This window comes from Giraffa tippelskirchi, chromosome 11 (genome assembly GCF_054371585.1).
Source record: "Giraffa tippelskirchi isolate mGirTip1 chromosome 11, T2T-mGirTip1v1.2.pri, whole genome shotgun sequence".
Lineage (NCBI taxonomy): Eukaryota > Metazoa > Chordata > Mammalia > Artiodactyla > Giraffidae > Giraffa > Giraffa tippelskirchi.
In genome coordinates, this window is record NC_137285.1 from 70,061,718 (window position 1) to 70,077,502 (window position 15,785).

Here is a 15,785-nt window from a genome sequence, read left to right on the forward strand (position 1 = left end):
AGGACATCCCATGACACAGAAGGACCTGTCCCAGGAGAGAAGCCCAGGTTCATTCTGCCCGAGAGGAGAAGGCGGGCCGAGCGATGGTCTGGGAAGGGTTTAGAGACTCAGGGTGCGGGCACATGGCTACGCTTGCTGATGAGGGGTCAGATTCCCGATGAGATGAGACGACATGGCTCGCCAGCATGGTGGGGGCGTCAAGAACCCCCTCGAATCTTGCAGACCCTCTGCGACCAATGAGAGAGAGCCAGGCACCACTGCTCAGGGGCACAGCTTCTGCTCTGCTCTTGGCAGGTCCCGGTCACCTGTCACCTTCCTAGGTCTCCAGCAGAGGTAAAGTGAGGCCCAAATGCCGCCTGAGAATCCTTGAGCTCAGAATGGACACTCTCTTTTTTCAGTGGCCTGGAGTGTCATAAGCAATCCAAAGGTGAGCGGAATTAAATGCAAGTAGTCAGAATAGTGGTGAGAACAAAAGGAAACGGCAAGTCACTGTTAACAATCTATTTTGGACGTAAAGTTTTGTGAAGAGAGAGACGGAACCTAGCTTCAGAAGGGGAGGGAGGTCCAGCAAGGTCGAATGAGGCCCACTGGTGGCTGGGGACTCATCTGGAGGAACTTCTCTGAAGAAGGGCCTGGGATCCATCTGAAAGCGGGAGTGAGAACCCAGGCCCGGGAGTGAGCGTCCAGAGCTGGAATGAGAGCTCCTGGGAGACTGACTCGAGCGCGGCTGGTTTCCGGGGCACCCACCTCCCCTTCTCCTCAGCTGATGCCCGCAGGCTGGGTCACGGCCCTTGAGGGAGAAGCCTTGGCAGAAGGTCTCCCCATGGAGGGAGCCCATAGGTGTCTCAGTCTGTTATTGGCAGTTGCTCGTTTTCTCGGGCTGCCAGCCCATCTGAGCTGTTTCTGTTGGAGGGGAAATCTGCCTGAAGTTATGCCTGAGGCCTGAGCTCTCTTATTATCAAATTAGGCGAATATCTGATACATAATGTGAATACCTGGCATACTGCCATGGAGTTTCTAAATATCCGTGTGCCGAAAGCTAACTCCGTCCCCACGTGTGCGAGCTAATTCAGGTGAACTCGCTCGTGTGGTAGTAGTGGTGAGAGCAGGAGTGGATCGGGAGCGAAAGGACCAGGTGGAATTTCTCGATTCAAATCCATGAATCTCTGAGGACTTCGTGAGCACGTTACACTTTAAGTGTCATTCCTGGCCTGAGAGGGAGCACGAACAGGACTTTTCTGACGGCTTCATGGAGACGTGAGACAGGAGTCGAGATCCACAGTATGCAGCGAGCGGTATCTTTGCTTATAGGCAGATCCAGAAAAAGCTATCAGCTCACTGTTGGTTCTTTCAAAGCACGTAGTAGCTGTGTGGTTGCCCGATAATGTGAGTGCCGTCCACCTAGACTGTACACGCACCTCACGCACCGAGTATCTGTCGGCCTTGTAGATGAGGAGGTGGCTGAGGGGCGTTTGCGCAAGTGACTGGGTTTGAATCTAGACAGCACCCTTTGCTGTGGGCTTGGTGAAGTGCAGGTCCTCAGTACACAGGATTCTCATCCTTCCTGGCCTGTTTCTGGCTCCTCTTCACCATCTGGGTTCCACAAGCCTCATCTTTAGCAGCACCGGTGTGCTCTTACCACAAACCTCCGAACAGCACGTTCTTTCAAGGTGCCTCCTCGTCCTTCACCGCTGGTGCTGGGCTCAGACCGTCCCCTGCCCCACGGCCCTTTCCCGGGCCTTTCCTTTTCACTCTCCCGTGGCTAGAGCTCTGACCCATCCTCCAAGCGCGAGGCCTCTTCTCACTATTTCGCATTCCAGGCAAGCCTACTTATTCTGGGAGTTATTCCCCCTTGATACTTTCTGTCTATAACCAGGACCAGGACCAAGCACACAAATCTCTTTCCACGCAACCCCTTCTTGACGCTCAGCTCTGCCGGGCGTGTTGGTGCTGACTCTCGTACGGATGGTGAGTCGACAGGTGACCGGTGACGGGTGAGCTTTTCATGAACCACGTGAAAAGTATGGTTGGCAAGCCTCTGACACAGATTCCCCCATGGGAAAACATCGTCACCTCCTGAGACAGTCCTGGGAACAAAGTCAATGAACAGAGGATTCAGTGCTTCCGGACAAATCGAGTGCTTGTGGCAGACACAACCTGCCCCAGAGCATCCAAGGTCAAGTGTGAGGAAAGGCCTAGGAGTAGCGGGACCGGGGACTGAACAAGTCGGCTCTGCTCCTCTCCCGGCTGCAGTCCAAAGAAACGCCAAACAGGATGCCTCTTTGTTGCCATCGAGTGTCCAATTCTAAACTTTTGTTAACAATGTATACAATGTTAAGGCGCGGGAGAGCCGGCTTTACTGAAACTTGTGGATCGTGCACTTCTTATCCCTGCTACTGTTTGATACAATTAGAGTTTAAGAGCACCCTGTTTTCCAGGAAAGATACTATATAACGCAAAGGTGCGATTTCTAGTGCCACCTTAATTTCCCCAGTCTCTGGGTACGAGAGCTGAACCAAATGTTGTCTAGTATATTTTCAGGGACATGACAAGCTATTCAGATCCTTCCCGATAGATGTTCTGAAAAAGAACTACTAGCTGCAAGAACTAAATCTCAATTTCAACTCCGGTAGAGGAGAAGCTGCGCTGCTGGCAACAGTTAAGATAAACACTGTATCTTCCCAAGAATAGACTGGGTACCCCCAGCATTTACCTTGAGGCTGCAGCGAGGAAGACTAAGTCTGCCACTGAACTAGGTCCGTTTCTTTGACTTGAACCTTTATACGTGATTCCTGATATCTTCAGTTTCCGTGTGCTGCCTGTAGCCCGAGACGTACAGGGCGCACCCCTCGTCAAGGCTCAGATTTCAAGAGTCTAATACATTTCCATTCAGATACAGATAGCAATCTGCAGAAGAGAGAATAACACGTATCTCGTTGGAGCGTCACAGGAATATCATGACATGACACGTGTGGCCCCGCGCGCCCCCAACCACAAGCCCAGATCTCCCGTCTCCCCTCCGAAACCTCCCCCTCCTCCCCCCCATACCCAGCCACCGAGGGGGGCCCGGGGAGGGATGGCGGTCTCAGCCCCGGTTCCGAGAGGTCACTCGTGGAGCCGCCCTAGCTAGGCCGAGACGCCAGATGTGGCTGCCCTGCTGCTTCACGTCCATCTCCGTGAGCCATGCCCCAAAGGCACGTGAAATCATTGAGAGCAAATAGCGCCCCCAGAAAACGCAAAATGATCCTCCTGAACCCCACACGGCCGCCATCTTGGTGGATCCACGTTAGAGGTCGTTGGTAGGTATCCCCACTTGATGCCTGAATAGTACTCACACGGACTCGATTTCTTTTCGCTTTTCCTGGGTGCCCTAGCCAGAGAGATCACGTGGGCCGGAGAGCAAACACAGAACAGAACAGAGCCCCGAACCACAGCCAAGTCGAGGGCGTGCGGAACCGCAGGAACTCACAGAGCCTGTGAGGGGACCCAGATGGGGAAGAAGCGTCCGTGCTCACGTATCTCTGGGGAGGTTGGAAGGGGCGCCCGCCAGCGAGGCAGGTGCCGCGCGAGTGGCCGGAGACGTTTCTCCGTGGGATCTCTCGGGGTGTCGCAGGGTGCCGGGTGCAGGGGCACCCTGGGAGGCCCGGTCCACCGAAAAGCCCGAGAAGTCTTCATGTGGGGCAGGCACGGAATGGTTTCTTGCAGGGCCGGGCGAGGAGAATTCGGGGGCCCATACCTCCAAGCCCCACACGTCTCGAGAGGGCTCCACGTGGCATTCTGAAAGGCCGGGCGACGGAGGGAAGGGGTTCGTGGCTGCGGACAACGCCTGGCTGGAGGAATTCTTTGTCTTTGGCGACGGTTCACCCCGCAGGTCAGGTCATGCGGTTCCTCGACACCTTCCACGGGGCGGATGTTCACAGGAGGAGTGGGGACGGGACGGCGGACTCGCAGGCCACCCTCCTGTCCCCACTGCTCCCCTCCAGAACTGGAGCTCGAATCTAGATGGGCCTCTGACCGCACACATCGCTGGGTTTACGTCGTGCCGGCTTCACCTTCGAGTCTCACAAACTGGCGCTCTTGCTGCTTCTAGGAGTGTCCTAGAGAAGAAGACACCGGGTTCCGTACGAGATCAGCTTCTTGGACGCGGCCCTCTGGAGCCCGTGGCTTTGGCTTCAGGGGAAGCACGCTGCCTACGGTATAGCCTGGCCCGGAAGCTCATCCGAGGATTCCTCAGGAGTTCGCGGGCCCCGAGGATTCTGTTTCCGAAAAGCGTTTTCTGGAACCGGGCGACTTGGGGGAACGTGTCACTGGTCTGGAAAATGGAAGGCCGCTGTCAGAGGGTTCAGTGACCTTTACGCTCCCTCCTTTCACTTGAAAGGTGTCTTCTTTTTTCTCCCCACCCCGCCCCCCAACCCCCCGCAACACACACACACCCGACAGCTTGCCTGACCGTTGTTGCTGGGGAGATGAACTCTCAGGAGACGGGAGGCCAAGTCTCTTTCACACCCCGGGGAAGACGATGGGAACGGGTCCCCAGCCGTGCGATGTTTCCGTGTCTCGGCACGGCCGACAGCCTCCTCCTCGTTCTGGGTGCTCCCGTTTCCTCCACCCCCCACCCCCCACCCCATCCCATCCCATCCCATCCCATCCCACCCCATCCCATCCCATCCCAAACTAAGGGTTTAGTTTAATGCCAAACTTCTACAAAGAAATAAGCAAATTTTTGTGCAATGTCCAGTGATCTCTTTCTAGGTTGATAGACTGATCAATGCCGTGGTTAATTCCCACAGTAAGTGGATGCCACCCTGTAAATCTTCTTGGCTCATTGCCTGCCACACCCGCTCCATTGCTGGTTAGGAGTAATGTTGTAAAACATGAAAGAGAACACAAAATGGACTGATGACTCTGAGAGAAGAATTGTAATTGGAGGACATTTCAGGACTGGCTCTGATATTGCATCCCGGAAAAAGTAAAACTCATACAGAGAGTAGAAAAGTGGTTACTAGGGCTATGGGGAGAGGTTGGTAAAAGGGAACAAATATTCAGCTATAAGATGAATAGAGTCTGAGGATCTCACGTAAAACACGGCAATCTTTTTGACATGTTTTGTATAAATGAAATCTTATATGAAGATAAAAATCTAAGTAGGAAAGATGGAGGGAAGAAAAAAAAAAAGAAGGTGAAATATGTGAGGTGATATGAATTAACTGGATGAGGAATCCTTTCACATCGTAAACACATGAAATCACCACAGTTATATTTCAATTTCTTGCAATGTTGTATCTCAATTATACCTCAAAAAAGTTGAAATTTTAAAAAAGATATTACAAGATCTATGAAAAACCGTGAGGACTGTGTCTGGCTTGATAACATTGAGAACGTAGAACTCAGGCGATCCAAAACGTCCCCCTGACTAATAGAGTGTTTGTGTCATCGGTTACTCAATTCCGAATTATCATAGGTTCCAGAATTGTTGGTTGGATGCAAGATTTCAAAGCAGCCACGTGCTGGAAAACTTAGTTTTAATGAGTTTAGTTCTATTCTCTCAAAGCGGAGAGCTCTATTTAAAGATGATATTTCACGTGGACTTCCTTGATGTTTCGTACGCTGGATCAGAGACGGATATAGTGAGATATCATGAAGTAATTCCCTGTTTTTCTCTTTATAATTTCCGCGACATGATCCTTCTAGTTAGTAAGAAACATTTGTGTTGCCTTGAAGAGAATTAGATGATTATCATAATAATGGAAAGGGAAAGTAGTAGGTTTATGCTTGGCCCTTTTATATTTAAAATATACCTTTTTGGCTAGAGTGTGAGGCACAGGAGATCTAGATCCTGCAATCGAGGAATGAATCTGTGCCCTTTGCAATGGAAGCAAACTGTCTTTCTTAATCCCTGGAACCCTAAGGAAGTTCCTCAAAAGAGACGGTTTGCGACTAGGTCAGAAATGATAGTCTTCAAAGGCAATCCCTTTAACGTCAAAGGAACAAAATTTACTGACTGAAGAGAAGCCTCTGGGTAATACGAATGAGGAGTCTCTGACCTATGAGCAGCCCATCAATACTCCTATTGCCGGCAATAGGAGTAAAGAGGACATCCCATGACACAGAAGGACCTGTCCCAGGAGAGAAGCCCAGGTTCATTCTGCCCGAGAGGAGAAGGCGGGCCGAGCGATGGTCTGGGAAGGGTTTAGAGACTCAGGGTGCGGGCACATGGCTACGCTTGCTGATGAGGGGTCAGATTCCCGATGAGATGAGACGACACGGCTCGCCAGCATGGTGGGGCCGTCAAGAACCCCCTCGAATCTTGCAGACCCTCTGCGACCAATGAGAGAGAGCCAGGCACCACTGCTCAGGGGCACAGCTTCTGCTCTGCTCTTGGCAGGTCCCGGTCACCTGCCACCTTCCTGTCTCCAGCAGAGGTAAAGTGAGGCCCAAATGCCGCCTGAGGATCTTTGAGCTCAGAACGGAAACTCTCTTTTTTCCGGTGGCCTGGAGTGTCATAAGCAATCCGAAGGTGAGCGGAATTAAATGCAAGTAGTCAGAATAATGGTGAGAACAAAAGGAAACGGCAAGTCACTGTTAACAATCTATTTTGGACGTAAAGTTTTGTGAAGAGAGAGACGGAACCTAGCTTCAGAAGGGGAGGGAGGTCCCGCAAGGTCGAATGAGGCCCACTGGTGGCTGGGGACTCATCTGGAGGAACTTCTCTGAAGAAGGGCCTGGGATCCATCTGAAAGCGGGAGTGGGAACCCAGGCCCGGGAGTGAGCGTCCAGAGCTGGAATGAGAGCTCCTGGGAGACTGACTCGAGCGCGGCTGGTTTCCGGGGCACCCACCTCCCCTTCTCCTCAGCTGATGCCCGCAGGCTGGGTCACGGCCCTTGAGGGAGAAGCCTTGGCAGAAGGTCTCCCCGCGGAGGGAGCCCATGGGTGTCTCAGTCTGTCAGTGGCAGTTGCTCGTTTTCTCGGGCTGCCAGCCCATCTGAGCTGTTTCTGTTGGAGGGGAAATCTGCCTGAAGTTACGCCTGAGGCCTGAGCTCTCTTATTATCAAATTAGGCGAATATCCGATACATAATGTGAATACCTGGCCTACTGCCATGGAATTTCTAAATATCCGTGTGCCGAAAGCTAACTCCGTCCCCACGTGTGCAAGCTAATTCAGGGGAACTCGCTCGTGTCTGACCCGTGTGGTAGTAGCGGTGAGAGCAGGAGTGGATCGGGAGCGAAAGGACCAGGTGGAATTTCTCGATTCAAATCCATGAATCTCTGAGGACTTCGTGAGCACGTTACACTTTAAGTGTCATTCCTGGCCTGAGAGGGAGCACGAACAGGACTTTTCTGACGGCTTCATGGAGACGTGAGACAGGAGTCGAGATCCACAGTATGCAGCGAGCGGTATCTTTGCTTATAGGCAGATCCAGAAAAAGCTATCAGCTCACTGTTGGTTCTTTCAAAGCACGTAGTAGCTGTGTGGTTGCCCGATAATGTGAGTGCCGTCCACCTAGACTGTACACGCACCTCACGCACCGAGTATCTGTCGGCCTTGTAGATGAGGAGGTGGCTGAGGGGCGTTTGCGCAAGTGACTGGGTTTGAATCTAGACAGCACCCTTTGCTGTGGGCTTGGTGAAGTGCAGGTCCTCAGTACACAGGATTCTCATCCTTCCTGGCCTGTTTCTGGCTCCTCTTCACCATCTGGGTTCCACAAGCCTCATCTTTAGCAGCACCGGTGTGCTCTTACCACAAACCTCCGAACAGCACGTTCTTTCAAGGTGCCTCCTCGTCCTTCACCGCTGGTGCTGGGCTCAGACCGTCCCCTGCCCCACGGCCCTTTCCCGGGCCTTTCCTTTTCACTCTCCCGTGGCTAGAGCTCTGACCCATCCTCCAAGCGCGAGGCCTCTTCTCACTATTTCGCATTCCAGGCAAGCCTACTTATTCTGGGAGTTATTCCCCCTTGATACTTTCTGTCTATAACCAGGACCAGGACCAAGCACACAAATCTCTTTCCACGCAACCCCTTCTTGACGCTCAGCTCTGCCGGGCGTGTTGGTGCTGACTCTCGTACGGATGGTGAGTCGACAGGTGACCGGTGACGGGTGAGCTTTTCATGAACCACGTGAAAAGTATGGTTGGCAAGCCTCTGACACAGATTCCCCCATGGGAAAACATCGTCACCTCCTGAGACAGTCCTGGGAACAAAGTCAACGAACAGAGGATTCAGTGCTTCCGGACAAATCGAGTGCTTGTGGCAGACACAACCTGCCCCAGAGCATCCAAGGTCAAGTGTGAGGAAAGGCCTAGGAGTAGCGGGACCGGGGACTGAACAAGTCGGCTCTGCTCCTCTCCCGGCTGCAGTCCAAAGAAACGCCAAACAGGATGCCTCTTTGTTGCCATCGAGTGTCCAATTCTAAACTTTTGTTAACAATGTATACAATGTTAAGGCGCGGGAGAGCCGGCTTTACTGAAACTTGTGGATCGTGCACTTCTTACCCCTGCTACTGTTTGATACAATTAGAGTTTAAGAGCACCCTGTTTTCCAGGAAAGATACTATATAACGCAAAGGTGCGATTTCTAGTGCCACCTTAATTTCCCCAGTCTCTGGGTACGAGAGCTGAACCAAATGTTGTCTAGTATATTTTCAGGGACATGACAAGCTATTCAGATCCTTCCCGATAGATGTTCTGAAAAAGAACTACTAGCTGCAAGAACTAAATCTCAATTTCAACTCCGGTAGAGGAGAAGCTGCGCTGCTGGCAACAGTTAAGATAAACACTGTATCTTCCCAAGAATAGACTGGGTACCCCCAGCATTTACCTTGAGGCTGCAGCGAGGAAGACTAAGTCTGCCACTGAACTAGGTCCGTTTCTTTGACTTGAACCTTTATACGTGATTCCTGATATCTTCAGTTTCCGTGTGCTGCCTGTAGCCCGAGACGTACAGGGCGCACCCCTCGTCAAGGCTCAGATTTCAAGAGTCTAATACATTTCCATTCAGATACAGATAGCAATCTGCAGAAGAGAGAATAACACGTATCTCGTTGGAGCGTCACAGGAATATCATGACATGACACGTGTGGCCCCGCGCGCCCCCAACCACAAGCCCAGATCTCCCGTCTCCCCTCCGAAACCTCCCCCTCCTCCCCCCCATACCCAGCCACCGAGGGGGGCCCGGGGAGGGATGGCGGTCTCAGCCCCGGTTCCGAGAGGTCACTCGTGGAGCCGCCCTAGCTAGGCCGAGACGCCAGATGTGGCTGCCCTGCTGCTTCACGTCCATCTCCGTGAGCCATGCCCCAAAGGCACGTGAAATCATTGAGAGCAAATAGCGCCCCCAGAAAACGCAAAATGATCCTCCTGAACCCCACACGGCCGCCATCTTGGTGGATCCACGTTAGAGGTCGTTGGTAGGTATCCCCACTTGATGCCTGAATAGTACTCACACGGACTCGATTTCTTTTCGCTTTTCCTGGGTGCCCTAGCCAGAGAGATCACGTGGGCCGGAGAGCAAACACAGAACAGAACAGAGCCCCGAACCACAGCCAAGTCGAGGGCGTGCGGAACCGCAGGAACTCACAGAGCCTGTGAGGGGACCCAGATGGGGAAGAAGCGTCCGTGCTCACGTATCTCTGGGGAGGTTGGAAGGGGCGCCCGCCAGCGAGGCAGGTGCCGCGCGAGTGGCCGGAGACGTTTCTCCGTGGGATCTCTCGGGGTGTCGCAGGGTGCCGGGTGCAGGGGCACCCTGGGAGGCCCGGTCCACCGAAAAGCCCGAGAAGTCTTCATGTGGGGCAGGCACGGAATGGTTTCTTGCAGGGCCGGGCGAGGAGAATTCGGGGGCCCATACCTCCAAGCCCCACACGTCTCGAGAGGGCTCCACGTGGCATTCTGAAAGGCCGGGCGACGGAGGGAAGGGGTTCGTGGCTGCGGACAACGCCTGGCTGGAGGAATTCTTTGTCTTTGGCGACGGTTCACCCCGCAGGTCAGGTCATGCGGTTCCTCGACACCTTCCACGGGGCGGATGTTCACAGGAGGAGTGGGGACGGGACGGCGGACTCGCAGGCCACCCTCCTGTCCCCACTGCTCCCCTCCAGAACTGGAGCTCGAATCTAGATGGGCCTCTGACCGCACACATCGCTGGGTTTACGTCGTGCCGGCTTCACCTTCGAGTCTCACAAACTGGCGCTCTTGCTGCTTCTAGGAGTGTCCTAGAGAAGAAGACACCGGGTTCCGTACGAGATCAGCTTCTTGGACGCGGCCCTCTGGAGCCCGTGGCTTTGGCTTCAGGGGAAGCACGCTGCCTACGGTATAGCCTGGCCCGGAAGCTCATCCGAGGATTCCTCAGGAGTTCGCGGGCCCCGAGGATTCTGTTTCCGAAAAGCGTTTTCTGGAACCGGGCGACTTGGGGGAACGTGTCACTGGTCTGGAAAATGGAAGGCCGCTGTCAGAGGGTTCAGTGACCTTTACGCTCCCTCCTTTCACTTGAAAGGTGTCTTCTTTTTTCTCCCCACCCCGCCCCCCAACCCCCCGCAACACACACACACCCGACAGCTTGCCTGACCGTTGTTGCTGGGGAGATGAACTCTCAGGAGACGGGAGGCCAAGTCTCTTTCACACCCCGGGGAAGACGATGGGAACGGGTCCCCAGCCGTGCGATGTTTCCGTGTCTCGGCACGGCCGACAGCCTCCTCCTCGTTCTGGGTGCTCCCGTTTCCTCCACCCCCCACCCCCCACCCCATCCCATCCCATCCCATCCCATCCCACCCCATCCCATCCCATCCCAAACTAAGGGTTTAGTTTAATGCCAAACTTCTACAAAGAAATAAGCAAATTTTTGTGCAATGTCCAGTGATCTCTTTCTAGGTTGATAGACTGATCAATGCCGTGGTTAATTCCCACAGTAAGTGGATGCCACCCTGTAAATCTTCTTGGCTCATTGCCTGCCACACCCGCTCCATTGCTGGTTAGGAGTAATGTTGTAAAACATGAAAGAGAACACAAAATGGACTGATGACTCTGAGAGAAGAATTGTAATTGGAGGACATTTCAGGACTGGCTCTGATATTGCATCCCGGAAAAAGTAAAACTCATACAGAGAGTAGAAAAGTGGTTACTAGGGCTATGGGGAGAGGTTGGTAAAAGGGAACAAATATTCAGCTATAAGATGAATAGAGTCTGAGGATCTCACGTAAAACACGGCAATCTTTTTGACATGTTTTGTATAAATGAAATCTTATATGAAGATAAAAATCTAAGTAGGAAAGATGGAGGGAAGAAAAAAAAAAAGAAGGTGAAATATGTGAGGTGATATGAATTAACTGGATGAGGAATCCTTTCACATCGTAAACACATGAAATCACCACAGTTATATTTCAATTTCTTGCAATGTTGTATCTCAATTATACCTCAAAAAAGTTGAAATTTTAAAAAAGATATTACAAGATCTATGAAAAACCGTGAGGACTGTGTCTGGCTTGATAACATTGAGAACGTAGAACTCAGGCGATCCAAAACGTCCCCCTGACTAATAGAGTGTTTGTGTCATCGGTTACTCAATTCCGAATTATCATAGGTTCCAGAATTGTTGGTTGGATGCAAGATTTCAAAGCAGCCACGTGCTGGAAAACTTAGTTTTAATGAGTTTAGTTCTATTCTCTCAAAGCGGAGAGCTCTATTTAAAGATGATATTTCACGTGGACTTCCTTGATGTTTCGTACGCTGGATCAGAGACGGATATAGTGAGATATCATGAAGTAATTCCCTGTTTTTCTCTTTATAATTTCCGCGACATGATCCTTCTAGTTAGTAAGAAACATTTGTGTTGCCTTGAAGAGAATTAGATGATTATCATAATAATGGAAAGGGAAAGTAGTAGGTTTATGCTTGGCCCTTTTATATTTAAAATATACCTTTTTGGCTAGAGTGTGAGGCACAGGAGATCTAGATCCTGCAATCGAGGAATGAATCTGTGCCCTTTGCAATGGAAGCAAACTGTCTTTCTTAATCCCTGGAACCCTAAGGAAGTTCCTCAAAAGAGACGGTTTGCGACTAGGTCAGAAATGATAGTCTTCAAAGGCAATCCCTTTAACGTCAAAGGAACAAAATTTACTGACTGAAGAGAAGCCTCTGGGTAATACGAATGAGGAGTCTCTGACCTATGAGCAGCCCATCAATACTCCTATTGCCGGCAATAGGAGTAAAGAGGACATCCCATGACACAGAAGGACCTGTCCCAGGAGAGAAGCCCAGGTTCATTCTGCCCGAGAGGAGAAGGCGGGCCGAGCGATGGTCTGGGAAGGGTTTAGAGACTCAGGGTGCGGGCACATGGCTACGCTTGCTGATGAGGGGTCAGATTCCCGATGAGATGAGACGACACGGCTCGCCAGCATGGTGGGGCCGTCAAGAACCCCCTCGAATCTTGCAGACCCTCTGCGACCAATGAGAGAGAGCCAGGCACCACTGCTCAGGGGCACAGCTTCTGCTCTGCTCTTGGCAGGTCCCGGTCACCTGCCACCTTCCTGTCTCCAGCAGAGGTAAAGTGAGGCCCAAATGCCGCCTGAGGATCTTTGAGCTCAGAACGGAAACTCTCTTTTTTCCGGTGGCCTGGAGTGTCATAAGCAATCCGAAGGTGAGCGGAATTAAATGCAAGTAGTCAGAATAATGGTGAGAACAAAAGGAAACGGCAAGTCACTGTTAACAATCTATTTTGGACGTAAAGTTTTGTGAAGAGAGAGACGGAACCTAGCTTCAGAAGGGGAGGGAGGTCCCGCAAGGTCGAATGAGGCCCACTGGTGGCTGGGGACTCATCTGGAGGAACTTCTCTGAAGAAGGGCCTGGGATCCATCTGAAAGCGGGAGTGGGAACCCAGGCCCGGGAGTGAGCGTCCAGAGCTGGAATGAGAGCTCCTGGGAGACTGACTCGAGCGCGGCTGGTTTCCGGGGCACCCACCTCCCCTTCTCCTCAGCTGATGCCCGCAGGCTGGGTCACGGCCCTTGAGGGAGAAGCCTTGGCAGAAGGTCTCCCCGCGGAGGGAGCCCATGGGTGTCTCAGTCTGTCAGTGGCAGTTGCTCGTTTTCTCGGGCTGCCAGCCCATCTGAGCTGTTTCTGTTGGAGGGGAAATCTGCCTGAAGTTACGCCTGAGGCCTGAGCTCTCTTATTATCAAATTAGGCGAATATCCGATACATAATGTGAATACCTGGCCTACTGCCATGGAATTTCTAAATATCCGTGTGCCGAAAGCTAACTCCGTCCCCACGTGTGCAAGCTAATTCAGGGGAACTCGCTCGTGTCTGACCCGTGTGGTAGTAGCGGTGAGAGCAGGAGTGGATCGGGAGCGAAAGGACCAGGTGGAATTTCTCGATTCAAATCCATGAATCTCTGAGGACTTCGTGAGCACGTTACACTTTAAGTGTCATTCCTGGCCTGAGAGGGAGCACGAACAGGACTTTTCTGACGGCTTCATGGAGACGTGAGACAGGAGTCGAGATCCACAGTATGCAGCGAGCGGTATCTTTGCTTATAGGCAGATCCAGAAAAAGCTATCAGCTCACTGTTGGTTCTTTCAAAGCACGTAGTAGCTGTGTGGTTGCCCGATAATGTGAGTGCCGTCCACCTAGACTGTACACGCACCTCACGCACCGAGTATCTGTCGGCCTTGTAGATGAGGAGGTGGCTGAGGGGCGTTTGCGCAAGTGACTGGGTTTGAATCTAGACAGCACCCTTTGCTGTGGGCTTGGTGAAGTGCAGGTCCTCAGTACACAGGATTCTCATCCTTCCTGGCCTGTTTCTGGCTCCTCTTCACCATCTGGGTTCCACAAGCCTCATCTTTAGCAGCACCGGTGTGCTCTTACCACAAACCTCCGAACAGCACGTTCTTTCAAGGTGCCTCCTCGTCCTTCACCGCTGGTGCTGGGCTCAGACCGTCCCCTGCCCCACGGCCCTTTCCCGGGCCTTTCCTTTTCACTCTCCCGTGGCTAGAGCTCTGACCCATCCTCCAAGCGCGAGGCCTCTTCTCACTATTTCGCATTCCAGGCAAGCCTACTTATTCTGGGAGTTATTCCCCCTTGATACTTTCTGTCTATAACCAGGACCAGGACCAAGCACACAAATCTCTTTCCACGCAACCCCTTCTTGACGCTCAGCTCTGCCGGGCGTGTTGGTGCTGACTCTCGTACGGATGGTGAGTCGACAGGTGACCGGTGACGGGTGAGCTTTTCATGAACCACGTGAAAAGTATGGTTGGCAAGCCTCTGACACAGATTCCCCCATGGGAAAACATCGTCACCTCCTGAGACAGTCCTGGGAACAAAGTCAACGAACAGAGGATTCAGTGCTTCCGGACAAATCGAGTGCTTGTGGCAGACACAACCTGCCCCAGAGCATCCAAGGTCAAGTGTGAGGAAAGGCCTAGGAGTAGCGGGACCGGGGACTGAACAAGTCGGCTCTGCTCCTCTCCCGGCTGCAGTCCAAAGAAACGCCAAACAGGATGCCTCTTTGTTGCCATCGAGTGTCCAATTCTAAACTTTTGTTAACAATGTATACAATGTTAAGGCGCGGGAGAGCCGGCTTTACTGAAACTTGTGGATCGTGCACTTCTTATCCCTGCTACTGTTTGATACAATTAGAGTTTAAGAGCACCCTGTTTTCCAGGAAAGATACTATATAACGCAAAGGTGCGATTTCTAGTGCCACCTTAATTTCCCCAGTCTCTGGGTACGAGAGCTGAACCAAATGTTGTCTAGTATATTTTCAGGGACATGACAAGCTATTCAGATCCTTCCCGATAGATGTTCTGAAAAAGAACTACTAGCTGCAAGAACTAAATCTCAATTTCAACTCCGGTAGAGGAGAAGCTGCGCTGCTGGCAACAGTTAAGATAAACACTGTATCTTCCCAAGAATAGACTGGGTACCCCCAGCATTTACCTTGAGGCTGCAGCGAGGAAGACTAAGTCTGCCACTGAACTAGGTCCGTTTCTTTGACTTGAACCTTTATACGTGATTCCTGATATCTTCAGTTTCCGTGTGCTGCCTGTAGCCCGAGACGTACAGGGCGCACCCCTCGTCAAGGCTCAGATTTCAAGAGTCTAATACATTTCCATTCAGATACAGATAGCAATCTGCAGAAGAGAGAATAACACGTATCTCGTTGGAGCGTCACAGGAATATCATGACATGACACGTGTGGCCCCGCGCGCCCCCAACCACAAGCCCAGATCTCCCGTCTCCCCTCCGAAACCTCCCCCTCCTCCCCCCCATACCCAGCCACCGAGGGGGGCCCGGGGAGGGATGGCGGTCTCAGCCCCGGTTCCGAGAGGTCACTCGTGGAGCCGCCCTAGCTAGGCCGAGACGCCAGATGTGGCTGCCCTGCTGCTTCACGTCCATCTCCGTGAGCCATGCCCCAAAGGCACGTGAAATCATTGAGAGCAAATAGCGCCCCCAGAAAACGCAAAATGATCCTCCTGAACCCCACACGGCCGCCATCTTGGTGGATCCACGTTAGAGGTCGTTGGTAGGTATCCCCACTTGATGCCTGAATAGTACTCACACGGACTCGATTTCTTTTCGCTTTTCCTGGGTGCCCTAGCCAGAGAGATCACGTGGGCCGGAGAGCAAACACAGAACAGAACAGAGCCCCGAACCACAGCCAAGTCGAGGGCGTGCGGAACCGCAGGAACTCACAGAGCCTGTGAGGGGACCCAGATGGGGAAGAAGCGTCCGTGCTCACGTATCTCTGGGGAGGTTGGAAGGGGCGCCCGCCAGCGAGGCAGGTGCCGCGCGAGTGGCCGGAGACGT